A 20,658-nucleotide genomic window follows, 5' to 3' on the forward strand; every position below is an offset into this window, starting at 1 on the left:
TTCCTCCCAGGCCTCCAGCAGCTGGTTTGGTTTGCACACATTACACCCTACAATCATCCACATGCTGCGTTCATTACTGACCTACCTGATTAACATAATTATTTTACCTTCAGTGTACAATACGTTTAATTTGTTTAGTTTTTTTTGTGACTGGCTTTAGGACAGTTCATGACAATATAATGTACCAAAATGTATTTATTGATTTAAAATGACTGGTGTGTATCCCACCATGTATGGTTTTGCTATTTTTTTTTTTTTTTTTTTACTTTTTGTGAAATCCTTCAATCATAAGCTAAATTTGTTGGATTTAAGAATGTGTACCAGCTGAACACTGTCTAAATTTTCCCTTTAACTCTTTTCCTCCCAAGTAATAAGTGAAATGCACCTTTGATTGACATTTCACAGAATTGTGTGTAGACTGCAAACACAATCTGTGAAACACCTACTCACACCTTATATTTAATCTCTTCATCATATCACCAGCAGCTATCTCTAGAAAAATGGGTGGATGCTGGTATCTCTGTGAGATGCGCACATTCTCACCACACTTCGTTCTTTTGACCTATGCATGGTTTCATGGTTTTTGTGTGTACTTATCTTTTATACATGTGGTCCCTGGAATTGTGCAGGGATTATTGTATTAAATATGAGAACATTTTAAATGAGTTATAGGGTACAGTATCATACATGGTCTAATTCACAGACTGATTAAAGAGCAGTCTAGACTTCTAGGAATCTGATAGATGTGGGAAGATATTTGTAATATATTGTTCATAAAATTTTGTTTTGCTTTCAGGCGATGATACCCTGAATTACTCAGTGGACGGCCACAGCGCTGTCTGATCACAGTTTTGTTGGTTTCTGGAACAGGGACTACAATGATTAGTATAAGAATAAATTAGAATTTTGATGATTTTAAAGCAACAACATGTAATACTAACATTTTCATATTTTCAATTTAACAATGACAATTGCCCAGATAGAGTGGTATACTCTGGATTACTTTTAATAAAAACATCTGGTTTTATGGTATTCCAGTATCTTGGCCACTGTTATTACATGCCAATCAAAACAATAATGTTTTCAGTTATTTTTAACAGCACATGTAACATGTTTTGCATGTTGTCAAATTTCACCTACAGACTAATAGACCACTGAGCGCAAGTTTCACTTCCCATGAAATTTGCTACTGATATCCGAGGTGCCCAGAGGATAAAATATGCTTTTCACCTGCAAAACTCATGACATTACCATCAGTCATAGCTGTGTTAGTGCTAATTAGCAAATGTTAGCATATTAATATGCTAAACTGAGATGGTGAACATGGTAAACATTAAACCTGCACAACATCAGTATGTTAGCATTGTCACTGTGAGTATATTAGCAAGCTGATATTAGCATAGCTTAAAGCACTATTGTGCCTACGTACAGCCTCACAGAGTGGCTAGATTTATTGGATGTGTTGTTTTAGGCAGGTACATTTCAATATTTCATTTTTGGATGGGCCAAAGTATGCTAATTTTGGCTGGGTCTTTAAAAAACAGATGTTACTGTTTACTTTCCTTTGATTGTTTCCAACTGGTAGTCTTGCCAAAACAGAAATGTGAATATCACCTGGTTGAGTTTGACTTTAAAAAAAAAAGCATTTTCAGTGCAGAGATAGCTTATTATTCACCTGTGACAGTACAAGCACACACAGGTATGTTGTTCAAACTGTGAGTCTGTCAGAGGATATTAGTCTCACCACAGTCTGCTTAGTTTGGATTATACTGTAGTTTTTGTCACCTTGTTTGGACATGTTTTTAGATCACTTTGATTTGTTTGGACTATTTAATATCCTTTGGATTTATCTTGTAGTAACCGAAAGTGGTTTTGCGCTGGGCCACCCTGCAGTTGCCATTTACTGATCCCCTAGTGGTGATTCTATTAGTATTTGTTTTTGTCACATATGGAAAAAGCACAGCGTGAGGAAGGTTATTCAAACATTTAAAAATTAATTTGATAAAAGAGAACTTGATAAAACTATCATAACTAAGCAAATTGTCTTCAGTATTATACAAGGGTTATTTTTGATCCATTAGTGAAAATATCAAGGCTTGCATAAACAGCTGCCTTGAGAGGTACTGTATGTATCATCTCATCATTCTAAAACATTTCAAAGTCGCATTTACAGTTTTGCATAGCTTCTTAACATGTTTATCAAATTTAGATTTGGAATCCAAAATGAAACTGAGGAATTTAAAATCATTGACTTCCTCTATCTCCTCTTGATCTATTTTAAATAAGCTTTTCTTTTGCTTTCCTTCTCATAGAAAAATACATTGACAACTTTTTTTCAGATTCAAGGTTAGATGACATACTGTATGATATATGATATATGATATTTGGATGTGAGTGAAAAAATTGCAAATAGACATGATGTCCAGAGAGGGAAATGGCAACTGGTATGTAGCGTGAAATGTCTTATGAAATGCGTGAAAAGGCTGAGAGAGTGCTTGGGGATGTACAGGGGTCCCTGTACAGGTATGCTGACAATGAATTAATGACGACAATCTGTTTAATGACGACACTGCATTCAGACCACGGCCAAGCGTCCCAGCTATCCCCCACGGTGTAGAGAGCCCTCCTCTGATGTGTGGCTGTCTCCACTTCCACAAATGAAGCCCATGACCATGACAATAAAGCAAGATTGTTCCATTTCTACTCTGCCTCCATCATCCCATCCTCCCTTCCTCTTCCCTTCCTTCAGCTGCTGCCCTGTTCAGCAGCTCAGAGGGCCTCATCATGTGCTAATCATTTGGAGATTCTCAGCCACCTCCTTAATTTCCAGCTGGTCTCTCCTTCCCATCACTTTTCTGCTACATCATCTGTTCAGCCATTACCACACAGAGATCTGAGCTAGATGATTGTCTCTCTATGTTTTGGAAGGACAGAATGCCTGCCACAGAATGCACAGTCAGCACTCCACCACCTAGCTCACTTCCTGCTTCCTTTTGTAAAGCCACAGTTTATAACTGTTTATTACTCGTCGCATCCACCCCCCCATCATCCTTAGGCCCACAGCAATACGTCCTTCAGGTAATGTCCTCATGGCAAAGGGACTTGACAAATGGGGAATGTCAATTCTCTACCAGGGAGGCAGGATGGTCTGCAACAACCTTAACCACCTTGGCTGCACTCTCTTCTGCACGTCAGGAATACCTGTCCCCACAATCCAACCACACCTGCAGACTGACACACACAGCACATGATACATGACATGTGATCAGAGGCTTTCATTTATATTCTATTATTTATTGTTAAATAATTTATTATTATTATTATTATTATTATTATTATTATTATTATTATTATACCATTTAAACCCCGACTGCATTTTGAAAGGTGCTCCTGAGGACGGCTTGAACACTTTATGTCCACCATAACAGATTCCCCATCAAATCTGAATCGAACACACAAGTTCAACTCAAAAGATGCCACATGAATATTTTTTTGGCCTTCATCTCCCCTGAATCCACAAGGCTGACTGCTCTTTCTGTCACAGATCACATGTACACAATCTTTTTTGATATGCACTTCGTTAGTATTGCATAGAAAGTTCCCTCTGATCCCTCTAGTCGTAGCAACAGAGTGTATGCAGCATTTAGAAAGTAATTTTGGAATGGTTGAGCATTTTTGCATTACTCTGGATAGCATCAATCTGTGAAAACAGACATCGGCAATTAATTTCATATTTGACATTCTCCCCTCTATCCACCCCTTCTCTGCGGTCCACTGTCAATCGTACGTGCTCTTCCGAGAAACACACAGTGAGAGATGTTCGTGACAGTTTGACTGTCTGGGTTCTGTTTTGATTCTTATTCTTATTCTTTAATTAGTATTTAGTAAGGGTGCTGCTTAGATTTCTCTCCTGGCAATAAGATTAATCAGTCAGTCATCAGTTTGTTTAAATCAAACTTAACAAAGGATGCACATCTAGAAAAATGTTCACCCAACCACAGAATGACCATACCACCCAAAATAGCCCACAATCAAAATATTCATGTATTTAAAGAACCACAGTCCACAAAACAAAGGATAATCCAACTCAGAATTCCACAGTCCAGTACTAAGGAACGTGACTGTGATCCCCAAGTTATCACAGCTCAGCTCATTTAGGAGAATTTCCATGTATTTCACTATGATCTAACTGAGGAGGAAATGAAGACCATATTAGGATTCAACAGGAAATGGAGATTCGTTCCCATGCAATGGAGCACGGAGCACAGGGACTATCCATTCAGTGTTGCACTCTGACGCATATTTTTCCATAGGTTTACATTTGGAGCTGGAGTTTATTCTCTACCCTCTAAACTGCACACTTTCCTGTTCTTTTAATGCAAGTGTGGCCTTGCATCAGATTTTTATTTTCATGTGACATTTCTCAAAGAAACAGTGACTTTTTTATTACCTGTTTTGTCTCCATAAAAAGGGTTACCAGTTGTACATACACTCCAAATAGCTTTTCATACCCAACACTCCTTCTTTGGTGATTTTCAAGTTTCTTGGCTTGCTTGGAAAAATTTTGAAGTTTCCCAGGAGGTTTCAGGGTCTTGGCTTGCAACCTTTTGTATGTTTTATGTCTCACAAGATGACACCATAATAATGGTATGTATGGGAATGTATACTTGGTAATGGGTTTTGGGAGGTAATTTCACCACTCTGTATACGAGTTCTCCAGAACACTAATAAGTAGAGTAATAAGTAGTAAGGATTTTCAGTCACTTTTCCTGTTCCATGATTTAATTGTACAGGCTTTGGAAAACAGAATTCTCCTGCAGGGCTTTCCAAATATCCTCATCTGTAGCTTGGAGACTTTTAGACGTGCCCCTCAAGTGTCAGGTTGGTGTTGGGGTTCATCCACAGGAGCTCTTCACAAAGCATCCACTTCTGTATTGTACTTCCCTTTACAGTTTCTACCATAAAGACAATTCCTGTAGGTGGAGTGCTGAGCCCTCATGTACTGCACAGCTTTCATACTGAAAGATGGCATAGTCACAAAATTTAAGAAGCACGTATGCACAGAAATCTCCACATGTATATAACTGTGCACAATTCAGCACACAAGGATATCTCTTGGCAATCTGAATCAGCTCATAAACCGTCTCTGTCATTTCTGAACTCATGCTACCTCCAAACTCTGCCATGTGCGATGTCCTCCAGCCGCACCAAAGCAGCCATTGCTTATCAAGTAAGCACAATCATGTTCATCCTTTTAAAGGCCGCACCTAATCGCTTACACTTTATTGACGTAATTCCACATCATCTATGGGATCAATTATGCATCACACTTCTGGGTGCATGCCCACCCACCCAACACTGTGTCCCTGACATGAGTTAACATCTCCACGTCAAATGAACAGATAAACTGTCCAGGTTACCGGCGATCTTTGTTGGCACTTTGAGTAAGGCATGCCATCTATGTGAAATTAGTTTTACTAGGTTTTCATTGCACTCAATAAGGCAGACTTGAAGCAGGCACAAAGCTAGAAGATGTAGAACAGGGGTGTCTTTTTTCATTCATTTGACACCCTCATATTTTGCACAGTTATGGAGAACTATAAAATGGAAATGATGATGCCAGTTGGGTTTTGGCCTTTCTGATGCTAAATATTATACACATAAATGATCAGACTATTATGTTGTGTCACATAATTAGGGTTTTTCATTAACCACTCCATAGACATGGCATAGTAACTGGAGTGGAAACATTATTTTTTATATTATAAAACCATAATATTTTTCCTCTGTCTTCTCAGGTCAATGGCACTTCACTCTCCTCGTTTACTCCTCTCACGGAGAGTGAAGCATCAGAACTCCTGAAATAAAGCTGTCCCACTACATGCCCACTGGACCTGATTCCAACCAATCTCCTCCAGGCCATATCTCCTACCGTGGTGCCGGCGATCAATCATGTGATAAATACTTCTCTGGCTTCGGGAACCTTCCCAACAGCCCCCTTGTCTTTTTCTGGTTACCCAGGTGTAATGTCACACCTCTAATCTGAGTCCTTATGTCCCCACCCCTTTTCTATAACTTATGAATTGTTAAACTCTTGAATTGTTGTTCTGCATAAATGGTTACGATTATGACAAGTTAGTACTTAGCATTAACACATCACAGACTAACCACCATGTAGAGCATTTTTCTTGCACAATAATTTAATGAATGAAAACAAAACAAAAAAATAAAACAGCTGTTTTGTTGAACTGGAATAAATACTGTAGTCTACTAGTAAGCTACATAGTAGCCTAGTTTATACTGTTATCTAAGGGGAGATACGTGCCAACACATGAATGGCAAGTACTGACACTAGATTTTTTCCACTTCAAGCACTGCACATAACAGAAGGGAGATGAATTGTGGCACCAGCTGGGAATGAATCAGTGAGCGGATTGTGAAAATGGGTAGGGTGGGTTTCCGGGCAGGGGCGTTAGAAGTGGGGGGGGGAGTAGAAGTGATCACCCAGGACCACAATGTGGGGAGGGCCCTCGAATAGTCTGAATGAACCGTTTGTTTTTGTTTGCAAAAATGCTGGAGCAACGTGCCTTGTGACAGTCACATCTTTACCCAAGAAAGGGAATTTGGCGCACCAAAATAGAAAATAAAATAAAGAGAAGTAAAACAACTGCTAATTTTGTTTCAAAGAAATGTGAGCACAATCACAACTAACACAGTTAAAGAATGGTTTGGACTAACATCAGCAGTTAGTCGTTTAGATTGAAGGCAGACGAAGAGGAATTGAGCTTGACACACATTTGCATCGTAGGCTAGAACATAAATTATTTATCAGCATCATAAATGAATGATCATCATAGCTACAGTGTCATATGACATTGTGTCTACCAACATTACCTACCAAAGCAAACATCAGGAAACACATGTCCCCTCAACACATGGCAACTTTGCAGCTGTTTCAACTGAAAGGAGCTTAGCACCAATAATATCAAGTAGCCTGTTTTATTGTATGTTGTTAGTCTATAAACAGGCTAACAGACTAATATCAAGCATGTATGTTTCAGATTATTACTTGTTTAAATGTAGGCTGAACAGCGGGTTGGCTGTGATTCAGGTGGTAGAGCAGGTTAGCTGTTAATCGGAAGGTCAGCGGTTCAATCCCTGTCCCCCCCTAGGCCGCATGTCTGAACCTGGAATTGTCCCTTGTGGCTGCTCTGCCAGTCTGTAAATGTTAGTTTCTGTTTCTTTTGTGGATGTAGTGTCAAAGAACTTTGAGTGGTCGAAAAGACTAGAAGGGCGCTATACAAATACGGAGCATTTACAGTGCATTTGTGACTACCCTAATCACCACTACACATTAATTTGTACAGTTGTTAGCTCAATTTTTTGTAAACATTTTTCAAAAGATGCTGAGAGACAGGTACCAAGAGAGGAAGGGGGCCCACAGGGACTGCTAATGTGTAGGGCCCAAATCTCTAGTATTACGTTACAAGACGTGGACACAGTGGATATTTTACAAGCACAGGCCAGGCAAAGCAACAGTGAACAGCGTTGGTTTCGATAGACGGCAAAAATCAACAGATCAGACACATACAGGGAGAGAGAGACAGAGAGGCAGGCTCAGGCAAGCCGGTGTGTGTGCAGGAAGAGAAGGTATGTGCGTACGTAGAAAATAAAACAGCAAGGTGAGCAGATTACTGCTGCTTTCATGTTTATAACAAGCTGTGTTTGAGTGTTATCCAGTGTTAAGCTTTAAGATTATCATGATAATAGAAACCTGTTCTTCTCTTACTCTGAACAAAGTAGTCTACACAAAAAAGAAGAAGGTGAAGAAAGTGGTGAAACATTCGTAATCACACTGTCATGATGAGTTAAAGTATAGATGACATGCTTGGATAGTTTCCCTCTATGTAACTTCCTGTTTGCTCTGAGTGTGTGTCAAGCCATGCCAATTGTATTTATATAGCCCAATATCACAAATCTGCAGCATATGACAACCTTTGTCCTTTGACGCTAAAAAAAACTGAACATGACCTCCTCCACCACGGAACCTGCAAGAGTGAGTGACTACACAAACACACAAGAGGCAAAATCCAGAGAGAGAGAGAGAGAGAGAGACAGCTGTGCCAAGGCTAGCTAGCTAGCATTCTAACTTAAGTAGACGTCTCTGCAACAGAACACATGTGTTTGACATAAAGTCTGTCATGATGAGTGATTTCTTCACATTCTGTTGATTATATTTTTTAACCTAAATTCCTACATAAAGGCCTCAATAGAGTTAGATTGTCTGAAGTCAGCAGGGAGGTTATTCCAAAGAAAGTGGTCACGATAAGAAAAGGCCCTGCAGCCAGCTGACGTCTTTTTAACTTTGGACAGAAAGCGTCCCTGTGTTCTGAGAGCGCAGAGCACGGGATGGGAATATGCTTGAGCATGTGTGAGTTATGTCCCTGGGAGCTGGTGAGTCATGGTGTAATGAGTCTGTCGGTCATGCTGGGGGAACTCAGACTGAAACTCTGTTGAAAGATTGCTCCCACCTCCTCCTGTGGTGGGCGGGCACTTCTCTCATTTCATCCACAAACATAATGTGTCTTCCATTGTTATACAGATGAAACCCCGCTCTACCTACCTTTAGGGTCCATCTGGGGAATGATGACGGCATTTCTCACTATTTTGAAAATCAATTAATGGAGAAAATAATCATTAGTTGCACTTGATACAAAAGAGTTAAAAATGAACTCTTAATGCATGCATAATAATAATAATAATAATAATAATAATAATGACCTAACATATAACAGTCACAGTCATGGAAATTTTTCTTTCTGCAATGAGTACTTTTACTTTAATACTTTACGTACATTGTCCCGATTAAACTTACATACTTTTACTTTACGAACATTTTCAATGCAGTATTTTTACAGCGTGGTATAAGTACTTTTACTTAAGCAAAGGATCTGAATACTTCACCACTGACACACAACACAACCTGTGTAACTTTAATTAGTATTCGAAGGGCAACCTATTTAAAAAGAATATCATTGTTCCATAAAAATAAGTTTGCCTACTGTATTTTTAAATTCTACTTGTCATGTCAGCAACCTCTGACAAACATAACCATACTAATAGCACTTTTCCCTTTTGATACTTTGTACTTTGACTCAAGTAGAAATTTAAACTGAAGGATTTGTTTACTTCATCCACCACTGCTTACATAAACAGAATATAAGTATTGTTGCGCTAAAAATATTTTGTTTGTCTAGAGATTTTCAGCTTCAGCAGCTTGGCAAACAATGGTGTGGAGCCAAAAGTCCCTCAACTCACAAGTTGATATACTGGAAATGTTGATTCAGTGTGACACTGGCTGATGAAGACAGACTGAAATAGGCACATGGAGGAGAGGTCAAATATGAGCATCATGTTTGACCTGCCAGAAACCGCTGAGAAGCAGGATGATTTCCTGTCATATGCTATGTGAGGGGAACAGCTTGTTCCCTTTTTATGTTATCTTCCAAGCGATAACAAAAGTAAAATTCACTTGGGCAGTTAATTATGCACAATACCTGACAGCTGCTGCAGGGCAAAAACATAATGTTGTGTCTTGTGATGCTAATCATGTTTCCATTCCACTAGCCCAATCTCCCTGATGCTTCCTATTGAAATACTTTTTATTGGAATTAGATACCCAACTCCCATTTGCCAGGCTGAGTAACATCAGAAATTTACTGGACAGAAACAGATTTCAAGTAGGCTCCGTTAAGAATGTACAGGAAGAAAACTGAATCCTTTAATGTCTTGTAATTTATCTATTTCATAGTAGTGGGCTGAGAAAATAAAGTAATGCCAGAGTGTTCATAATGGAACTGATGTCCATATTAAACATACATTGTAAAAGTGAACACAACATGGACAGCGCTATACCTATACCATATATTACTACCAGTTCATTTCCATGTAGGGAGAAAATACCACTCGGTTAAGGGATTGGTAGCTCTTTACTTAGGGGAAATTACAATCACAGATATGTAGACATGTTTACATATTTGTGACTGTAATTTCCCTAAATAAAAACATACCATTCCCTAATCGAGTGGTATGTTCTCCCTACATAGAAATGAACTGATTTGCACAAACCAGAAGAATTCCTCTGCATTATTAATTCCCCCTCTAATCCCTGGAAATGTGAAGACTGCCCGAGGACAAAGCATGGCTGCTGTTTACCTCTGAGAAATCTCCTAACCACACCCTACACCTTAACCCCTCTTTATCCTTTCTCTGTGTGTTTAACTACCAGTCTATTGTCATGGCTCTGTGAGCGTAGGTGTGGCTCCTCTTTAGAATTACAGTCATTGACAGTAAACACAGGGAGTAAATCCAACTTAAAACAGAGAAAGCAGGGCAGGAAAAGCAAGCATTGCACTTCAGTAACCCACCATGATTTTAAGTAAGATAATAAAAAATACCTTTACGCTTTATGGTTTCCTATGTTCCCTAGAATTTCCTTCAGTTTCTGACCTGGCTCTGACCTGCCTGTCAGTGAAGCTCACAGGCAAAGGTGGGCGGAGCGTCCTTTATTCCATTGCAAATAGACTAAGAACACACACACACACACACACACACACATACACATACACACGAACACACGCAGGAAGATGTCTTATCATGTGCAGCCACAAATAACATCACTCATGCTGCAAAAGACAGTCAGGCAGACTGCAGCAAGCATCGACACGCCCAGAGACCTGCTTTACTGGAACTAGTGGGTTACTCATTAGACATGAAGAAAGAAAGAGAAAAGATAAAGACCTGTTCTTCTGTTGTAGTATAGAGGGTCACAACTCCTGGATGCATAAACAAATTAAGAGCAAAGAAATGATAGTCCATCACTTCTTGTAATTTAAAGTCCAACTGAAATCCCTTTCTGTAGTAAACAATGATGTCTACATGTTTTTTAAATGCAATTAAATTAATAACTTTATTGCAGACACAGGTCCATATAACACATCATACAGTACACAATACAAGGAAATACATAAATATAAAAAATACATATTAGCCTTGGATATACAGACTATTGCACCAATGTCATCTTCACCTAGAAGTGTATCTATAGCAGCTTTTCAGAGGACTGACTATGGCTTCAATTATCTGATTCTCTGACTTGTCCAGGCGACACATAAAACTAAACATCAGTTTTCTTAAGAGTGCCTACCAAGTTGGCACTCTAGTAGACACAAACAAATGATTAGCACTATGCCACCTAGGGACATGAAGCAGCAGCCTCATTGCATCATTATATGCTACCTTAAGCCTCTACATACTCTTTTTCTTATAGTTAGACCACAACTGAGCAGTACAAAGCGGTGTAATGTAGGTTCTAAACAGAGAGCACTTCACACGGTCAGAACACATGGAAAAGTTCCTTATAAGCACGTTAGCTTGAGAATAAATGATGCTATAGGTCTTTGTCATCCGTCCAGTCATTAGATATGACATGACCTAAATATTTAACTTCCTCACACACAGCAAGAGGGCTATCTGACAAATAAAAGGTCGGGAAAGTTGACTTCCTGTCCTCATCGTTTCTAACTATCATTATCTGACTTTTCTTAGCGTTATACTTTATGTCATAATCAAGGCCATACTGAGAGCACACCTTCATCATCTGCTGCAGCCCAGCACTATATGGACATAGCAGGACTAGGTTAGGACAATGTTAATAGTTTTTTATCATTATAATGAAGAAAAACGTCTTTGGCTCTCAGAGCGCCTGTATTACACTGTAAGGAACAAGAGTAAAGTAATGAAACTTGCGCTGTAGCCTACGTATCCAACGCATTCCCATTTCAATGCTGACACTTTCAGACATGGATTTTACGCTAACGGTACCCTTCAGCATCTGTATGAAACACCCTCATTTGCTACGTTGCAGCAACACAAGAGAAGCTTACCCTGTCAACACCTTTATCACGAACATAGCTACTGCTAGCTAACTAGCACTTCCGGTCTGTACAGAACGCCCCAGAGCGTCTCATAGAGACTATATGCGTCTATAAGACGCACCCGGTGCGTCTCACACACAGTCAAATAACTACGTTACGTCACTTTTTCTGAGAGCGTTGGTATTGGGAGACAGCGTGTTGTTAGTGCTATTGAAGAGTAAGGACTTCACCAGCAAGCAGACTGGTGAAGTCTGTAAAAAGCAGTGCTCTCTTTCCCAGCGAATGTTTGTTTTGTGACTCTTTCAACAAGATAAGGTGCAGCACAAGAGCTATGTTCATGTTTGTGAGATAAAAAGGAGACTTTAGCAGGAAAGCTAATGTGTCTTGTTGTTCAAAAGTCTGTATCCCTTGTGGTGTGTAGCAGGCTGCTGATTGGCTCCGTGTGACGTCTGCTCTGCCTATGATAGAACACTGACTTTACTGCTGATTGGCTGTATCAAAAAAAGGCCTTCATCTATGTAGCTTGATAATGGAAGGGTATTGTGTCTAACGCAAAACTAAGGGGTGCCAATGTGAAGCCAAAATATACAACATACACATGTTTACCTTTTGGTTTCTGATTCGTTTCTCAAAGGAGAACACACAATACAATTTCATTTCATTTACAGTGCCTTGCGAAAGTATTCGGCCCCCTTGAACATTTCGACCTTTTGCCACATTTCAGGCTTCAAACATAAAGATATAAAACTGTAATTTTTTGTGAAGAACCAACAACAAGTGGGACACAATTATGAAGTGGAACAAAATTTATTGGATATTTCAAACTTAAGTTAATACTTTGTAGCGCCACCTTTTGCTGCGATTACAGCTGTAAGTCGCTTGGGGTACGTCTTTATCAGTTTTGCACATCGAGAGACTGAAATTTTTGCCCATTCCTCCTTGCAAAACAGCTCGAGCTCAGTGAGGTTGGATGGAGAGCGTTTGTGAACAGCAGTTTTCAGTTCTTTCCACAGATTCTCGATTGGATTCAGGTCTGGACTTTGACTTGGCCATTCTAACACCTGGATATGTTTATTTGTAAACCATTCCAGTGTAGATTTTGCTTTATGTTTTGGATCATTTTCTTGTTGGAAGACAAATCTCCGTCCCAGTCTCAGGTCTTTTGCAGACTCCATCAGGTTTTCTTCCAGAATGGTCCTGTATTTGGCTCCATCCATCTTCCCATCAATTTTAACCATCTTCCCTGTCCCTGCTGAAGAAAAGCAGGCCCAAACCATGATGCTGCCACCACCATGTTTGACAGTGGGGATGGTGTGTTCAGGGTGATGAGCTGTGTTGCTTTTACACCAAACATAACGTTTAGCATTGTTGCCAAAAAGTTCGATTTTGGTTTCATCTGACCAGAGCACCTTCTTCCACATGTTTGGTGTGTCTCCCAGGTGGCTTGTGGCAAACTTCAAACGAGACTTTTTATGGATATCTTTAAGAAATGGCTTTCTTCTTGCCACTCTTCCATAAAGGCCAGATTTGTGCAGTATACGACTGATTGTTGAGTCTCCCACCTCAGCTGTAGATCTCTGCAGTTCATCCAGAGTGATCATGGGCCTCTTGGCTGCATCTCTGATCAGTCTTCTCCTTGTATGAGCTGAAAGTTTAGAGGGACGGCCGGGTCTTCGTAGATTTGCGGTGGTCTGATACTCCTTCCATTTCAATATTATCGCTTGCACAGTGCTCCTTGGGATGTTTAAAGCTTGGGAAATCTTTTTGTATCCAAATCTGGCTTTAAACTTCTCCACAACAGTATCTCGGACCTGCCTGGTGTGTTCCTTGTTCTTCAAGATGCTCTCTGCGCTTTAAACGGACCTCTGAGACTATCACAGAGCAGGTGCATTTATACGGAGACTTGATTTCACACAGGTGGATTCTATTTATCATCATTAGTCATTTAGGTCAACATTGGATCATTCCGAGATCCTCACTGAACTTCTGGAGAGAGTTTGCTGCACTGAAAGTAAAGGGGCTGAATAATTTTGCACGCCCAATTTTTCAGTTTTTTATTTGTTAAAAAGGTTTGGAATATCTAATAAATTTCGTTCCACTTCACAATTGTGTCCCACTTGTTGTTGATTCTTCACAAAAAATTACAGTTTTATATCTTTATGTTTGAAGCCTGAAATGTGGCAAAAGGTGGAAAAGTTCAAGGGGGCCGAATACTTTCGCAAGGCACTGTATATAGCGCCAATTAATAATAATAAAAAAAATAATACAAGTTCTCTCATTGGATTTTTCATATAGAGCAGGTCTGGACCGCAATAATTTGTTTATATAAACAGTTCCCACGAGCAAGTACGACACTGGCTAGGAAAAACTTCCTTTTAGCAGGTACCTTGAACAGAGCCATGACTCAGGGTGGGCCTCAGGGTGGGCGGATGTCTGCCACTGTCATCCTCCACAGTTTGGAGAAGACAGAGGGAGAGAGAGAGAGAGCATGAGAGAAGAGAGAGAGAGACGCTTGTGAAAAGGCAACACATAGTTTCAAATGTATTTTGTTTTTATTATTATTTTGTTTGTATTATTTTATTTTTTGTCTCCCTGTCTTTTGTTTGTAAAATGTAATTTTAGAATATCATCAAAAAGTTGATTTATTTCAGTAATTCCATTCAAAAAGTGAAACTTGGATATTATATTCATTCATTACACACAGACTGATATATTTCAAATGTTTATTTTATTTAATTGTGATGATTAAAACTGACAACTAATGAAAATCCCAAATTCAGTATCTCCGAAAATTAGAATATTACTTAATTTCTCCATTAATGGAGAGGGAGACCCACTCCTGGACTCCCTGCAGTTCGCCTACAGAGCCAACAGGTCTGTAGATGATGCAGTAAACATGGCACTTCACTACATGCTCCAGCACCTGGACTCCCCAGGAACCTACGCCAGGATCCTGTTTGTGGACTTCAGCTCTGCTTTAACACCATCATCCCGGCCCTGCTACAGGACAAGCTCTCCCAGCTGAACGTGCCTGACTCCACCTGCAGGTGGATCTCTGTCTTCCTGACGGACAGGAAGCAGCACGTGAAGCTGGGAAAACATGTCTCTGATTCCAGGACCATCAGCACTGGATCCCCTCAAGGCTGCGTTCTTTCCCCTCTGCTCTTCTCCCTGTACACCAACAGCTGCACCTCCAGTCACCTGTCTGTCAAGCTCTTGAAGTTTGCGGATGACACCACCCTCATCTCTGGTGGGGATGAGTCCGCCTACAGGTGGGAGATGGACCATCTGGTGACCTGGTGCAGCCAGAACAGTCTGGAACTATCTGAAGACAGTGGAGAAGGTCGTGGACTTCAGAAAGAGCCCAGCCCCATCCTCCCCCATCATCCTGAGTGACTCCTCAGTCACCACTGTGGACTCCTTCCGCTTCCTGGGCACCATCTTCTCCCAGGACCTCAAGTGGGAGCTGAACATCACCTCCCTCACCAAGAAGGCCCAGCAGAGGATGAACTTCCTGCGGCAGCTGAAGAAGTTCAGCCTGCCAAAGACAATGATGGTGCACTTCTACACCGCCATCATTGAGTCCATCCTCACCTCCTCCATCACCATCTGGTACGCTGCTGCCACTACCAGGACAAGGGCAGGCTGCAGCACATCATTCACTCTGCAGAGAAGGTGATTGGCTGCAATCTTCCATCACTGTATGGACCTGCACGCCTCCAGGACTCTGAGGCGAGCAGGGAAGATGGCAACTGACTCCTCCCACCCTGGACACAAACTGTTTCAGACTCTCCCCTCTGGCAGGAGGAGTGATATGTATGATGTAGCATACTACAGGCAACCAACAATTAGTCTGTATAATTACTATTCTACACTCCATTGTTGTGATTATATTTAGTGTGATGTTACGGCTGCCACCGCCCCCACCTGTATTTGCCTGTGCTTTTGAGTAGGCTATCTGGTATGCTGAGTAGGCTGTGCAAGCCCACGCGGAGGATTGGCTGCACGAGGAGAGAAGGTCCCGCCTACTTCCTGGGTTTCCAGTGACCATGCCATCGATTGGTGCGGCGTGCTACTACGGGCCAATCAAAGGGCGACAGTGACGACCACCACCTGCTTAAAAGCCTGCCGGGTCTGCCGTAAGAGGCAGCAATCTGACCTGAGTTACTTGCCTTGGGAACACATGTCTCAGAGCTTGTAGTAGTGTTTTGTTACCTGTGCCAGACTTTGTGTCTTGACTGTGTTTCACTGTGTGAAGGTAAGAGAGTGGGCCAGGTTTAAGCTTAGATATAACTGACACCTTTCTTGCACACACCATAGTTGTTTTATGGTCAGGGGTGCTGTGCGTTTTGTGTTTTTCAAATGCTGTAGGTTAGTGAGCTTTTGGTTTATTCTTGTTTTTGTTAGTACCTCTGTAGAACAGTAATCCTCCTTTTGAGGATCTCCTTTTGTTATAATTGTTTGTTGATTACCACAGCACCCATTGGCCCATTCTCTGGTTGTGCTCCACTTTCGTTACTTCAAATAAATATCCTTTCAAACCAACAACATCTGGTTTATGTTTATGTCCCAATATCCCTAGACACCTCGGGACGTAACAGTGAGCTGCACTGATGTTCCTGCATTCATGAACATAAACTCTGTAGTTTATTTGGAGTAAATCTCACATACACCATCCTGCTGCCCAAAATCCTCCACTGAAAACAATCCCTAAGAAATGCATCATTTCCTTGCTAGGATCTGATCTGTATGTGATTGTGAAGTGAGACTTGCATCTAAGTGAAAGTAACAAAGGCAGCAGCCAGGACTTTAAACAAGAGGCCTTCAGACAGCAGCGTGTTGTTACTTGCAGAGACACACAGATGGGAATACAGCAAAGCCCAAACCATCAAACTGTTCAGTGTTGTGTAAATGTAATGGAAATGTAACATGAGGGAACATTTCATGAATTAAGTTTCTTTGCCACAAATTAAGCATTGCAATGTTAATATGGCTTAACAGGTTTAGTTCTTTTTGTGACGAATTCATTGTGAAAATGAAAGTAATTAATGTTTCACTGTTGCTCCCTCTCGGCCATAGTCAAGGGAGTCCAATGCAGTACTGTCTAAGTCTATAGATACATGAGAATTTGTCTCCATCTGCTGGGCAACCATGGATGTAACAGCTTGGTAAATGTTTAGTATGGAAGACTTTCATGAGTCCTCTGGGACAGTGTATAAATAAAAGGAGACATTATCTTGTAAATTATTAAACTGGTTTTTCAAAGTGAGTTTGTGTCCATTGTATTCAGTGTTAAGTTTGTATTGTGATATAATGAGTCTTTCCCTGGGCGTCTGTCTTGGATTACGTTTGCTGATATACTGTGTAATTTGTTACTTTACAAATAAAGATTTTACATACAAAGAATATGATACATTGCTCCTATGAAGCTAACATGCAGAGAGGATGAGACGGTCCCAGAACCAGCACTCCAGCTCCAGACACAATACTCACAGCTCTTCTGCTGCTGTATGTAACATCACAACAACAGCATGTCTTGGTGAACTAGAAAATAAGCAGAATGTCTGTTGGTAAGTCATTTAATGCTTAACTGACATCATGGCTGGAATAGTGTTGTGTGGCGGGTTGCGGGCCACTATGGACTGGATCTGAGTAACACTAGAATCACTAGAACATGTGCAATAATTTCCAGTCAAGTCCACCAGCACACAAGGACAAGGACGAGCACTGGTGAAAATTACTAACGACCTCCTTATTGCATCAAACAAAGGACTTGTCTCTGTACTGGTTTTACTAGATCTTAGTGCTGCATTTGATACCATTGACCATCAGATCCTATTGCAGAGACTGGAATATTTCATTGGCATTAAAGGAACCGCTCTAAGCTGGTTTAAGTCCTATTTATCAGATCGATTTCAGTTTGTACATGTTAACGATGAGTCCTCCATGCACGCCAAAGTTAGTCATGGAGTTCCTCAAGGATCTGTCCTGACCAATCTTGTTCACTTTATATGTGCTTTCTTTAGGCAATATTATATATATATATATTAGTCCATGCATTTGTTACTGCTGGATTACTGCAATTCTTTATTATCAGGCTGCTCGAAAAAGTCCATTAAGACTCTCCAGCTGATTCAGAATGCTGCAGCACGTGTTCTGACAGGAACCAGGAAAAGAGATCACAGATCATAGGAGCCAGAGCGTTCAGCTATCAAGCTCCTCTCCTGTGGAACCAGGTTCCAGTTTGGGTTCAGGAGGCAGACACCATCTCCACATTTAAGAGTAGGCTTAAGACTTTCCTCTTTGATAAAGCTTATAGTTAGGGCTGGCTCAGGTGAGTCCTGAACCATCCCTTAGTTATGCTGCTATAGGCCTAGACTGCCGGGGGATTTCCCATGATGCACTGAGCTCCTCTCTCCTCTACTTTCTCTCCCTCTGTATGCAACCTCATCGCATTATTGCATGTTACTAACACAACTTCTCCCCTTTCCCGTAGTCTTGTGCTTTCTCGTCCCTCTCCTCTCTCCTCCTATCACTTCCTGCAGGTTTTCTAGCTCTGGAGCTGTGGAGTCTGGATCTGTGGCTGCGGGTCACCTGCTGCCCCCGTGTTCCTGCTTGACACCCTCTCCTACAACTATTGTTACTAGTCCTATTGTTATTATTGTTATTATAATCATTAACATTACGATTGTTATCATTAACACTACTATAAATATCTGTACCATTTTTCATTTAGTCTATAGCAACATCACCTTTACTGTCTGTACCTCTGTGTGTGTATATTGTGTAGGCTGCCTCCCTCCCCTCTCTCTCCTTCCATCCCTCTCTCTCTTTCTCTCTGTTCCTCTCTTGCCCTCTCTCTCTCTCACCCCCAACCCATCGAGTCATTATACATACATATTACATCGACATTATAACCTTTTGGGAGCATGGCGACTGCAGTTTTCTGAGTTCTGAGTTTTCACCAAGTGGGAACCACCATTTAACAGAAGACATTTTGATACATCACTGGCGTGATCATAGACTTTATTGGTCTCACACTGGGGAAATTCAGTTGAAAGAGCAGCTCCAGATACATCACAACAGACACGAAAATACACATACCACACAAAATATAAAAGAAATAGAAAGACAAGAAAAATTGTGTACGCTATACTGTATATACCTTTTATATACAGATGTGATTAATATGGAACATAGCATAGGTCACAGCAGGAGGTAGATGCATGTGTACAAACATATTGGACAGGACAGAATCCAGCAGTGTAGTTTAGCGTCAATAGAGGCTATAAAAGTAGGGCTATGGATGTGCAGTACAGGTACAGTGTGAATAAGAAATATTATAATAATGTGTATTTACACAGTACAGAAATAAAAGTGACAGTGCTGTAGTACCGCTCCTTCTTGCACTGAGGGTGCGGCAGTCTATTCCTGAAGACGTTGCTCAAGAACCACACAGTCTGATGCAGGGGGTGAGAGGTGTTGTCCATGGTTGACATCAGCTTGGCTAACATCGTCCTCTCACCGGCCTCCTCTATGGTGTCTAGAGGGCAGTCAAGGACAGAACTAGCCCTCTTAACCACTTTATTGAGTCTTTTTCTGTTCCTCTCTGGGCTTCAAGCTCCCCAACAGACTACTGCAGATGCCACCACAGTGCTTTAGTACTTCAGTCTCCTCAGCAGATGAAGATGACTTTGGACCTTCTTGTACAGGACATCTGTGTTGTTGAACCTACCCAGTTTATTGTTGAGGGGGAACACCAAGTTCCCACCATCTCAATATCCAAACCCTGGATGTTCACCAGCGTAGTCTAGGACGCCTTCCTGCGGAGGTCTACCAACATCTCCTTTGTCTTGCCGGTATTAATGGTGAAGTTGGTTAAGCTCACACCAGTTGACAAAGTCGGCGATGACCTCCCGATAAAAGATACTGTAAGGTTGCAAAGGCCAGAGAGGGAATGGTTGAACTCAGTGTCTCACATGTCTGCACTCACAAGTGTGTATAATCAAATGAATGATTGCTGAAGTCTATGTACCTGCTTCAGTTAAAGGGGTCCTGGTGTGAACCCCTTTCACAGCAGACAGTTTGACTAATCATAGCAGGAAAATCGCAAGTCAAAGAAATATGGGATTTTCCTGCTATAACCTTTTAATGTCTGCTGCATGCCTACTCACTGGCACGTCTTACTGGGACACTTGATTATAACAGAACTTTCTTAGTGTTATCAGTAACACCTGGGTTTTTCCTAGTACAGATTTTCCTCATAAACAAGGGGAAAGACTGCAGAAACAATGTGCAGATAGAACAACCTGTCCACTAGAAATTAAGTTTATAAAGAACTCATTTCCTACAGCAAACACAATTTAAAGGAAACATAATGCCAATTTTCTATTAACCTAATGAGAAAGAGTCAACATCCGCTTATAGTGTCTACAGCATTTTTCCCCCCTTTTTATGGTCATGTTAAGGCACTCAGGGATTTTGGTTAAGATTAAGGAAAGATCATGGTGTGGAGTGATGGAGTATGTGACACGTTTATTGACATTTAACTTAAACTACTACCTTTCCCTATATTCAACGTTTGTTTCCTACCTAACACATGCCACCACAGCTCCTGTGAGATATGTAAGTAGCACTATAAATATAATTCAGACAGTGATTGCATTTGTTATCGAGGAAACTCTTTAGCAAGAGGGGGGAGATAATTCAGCATTACTCTCAA

General features: G+C 40.8%; 1 long non-coding RNA gene across 1 annotated transcript in view; it reads right to left on the reverse strand.

The window, feature by feature from the left end:
* The window catches only part of LOC119917400, a 14,774-nt gene extending 3,948 nt beyond the window's left edge, over positions 1-10,826 (reverse strand). The window contains exon 1 of the long non-coding RNA XR_005447268.1: positions 10,458-10,826. This is a non-coding gene — a long non-coding RNA (uncharacterized LOC119917400). The remainder of the gene's footprint in view (positions 1-10,457) is intronic.
* Between the last annotated feature and the right edge of the window lie 9,832 nt (positions 10,827-20,658).

Source organism: Micropterus salmoides, unplaced genomic scaffold (assembly GCF_014851395.1).
Source record: "Micropterus salmoides isolate LMB-PRFRI ecotype aquatic unplaced genomic scaffold, ASM1485139v1 Ms_hic_scaffold_22, whole genome shotgun sequence".
NCBI classification, from domain to species: Eukaryota; Metazoa; Chordata; class Actinopteri; order Centrarchiformes; family Centrarchidae; genus Micropterus; species Micropterus salmoides.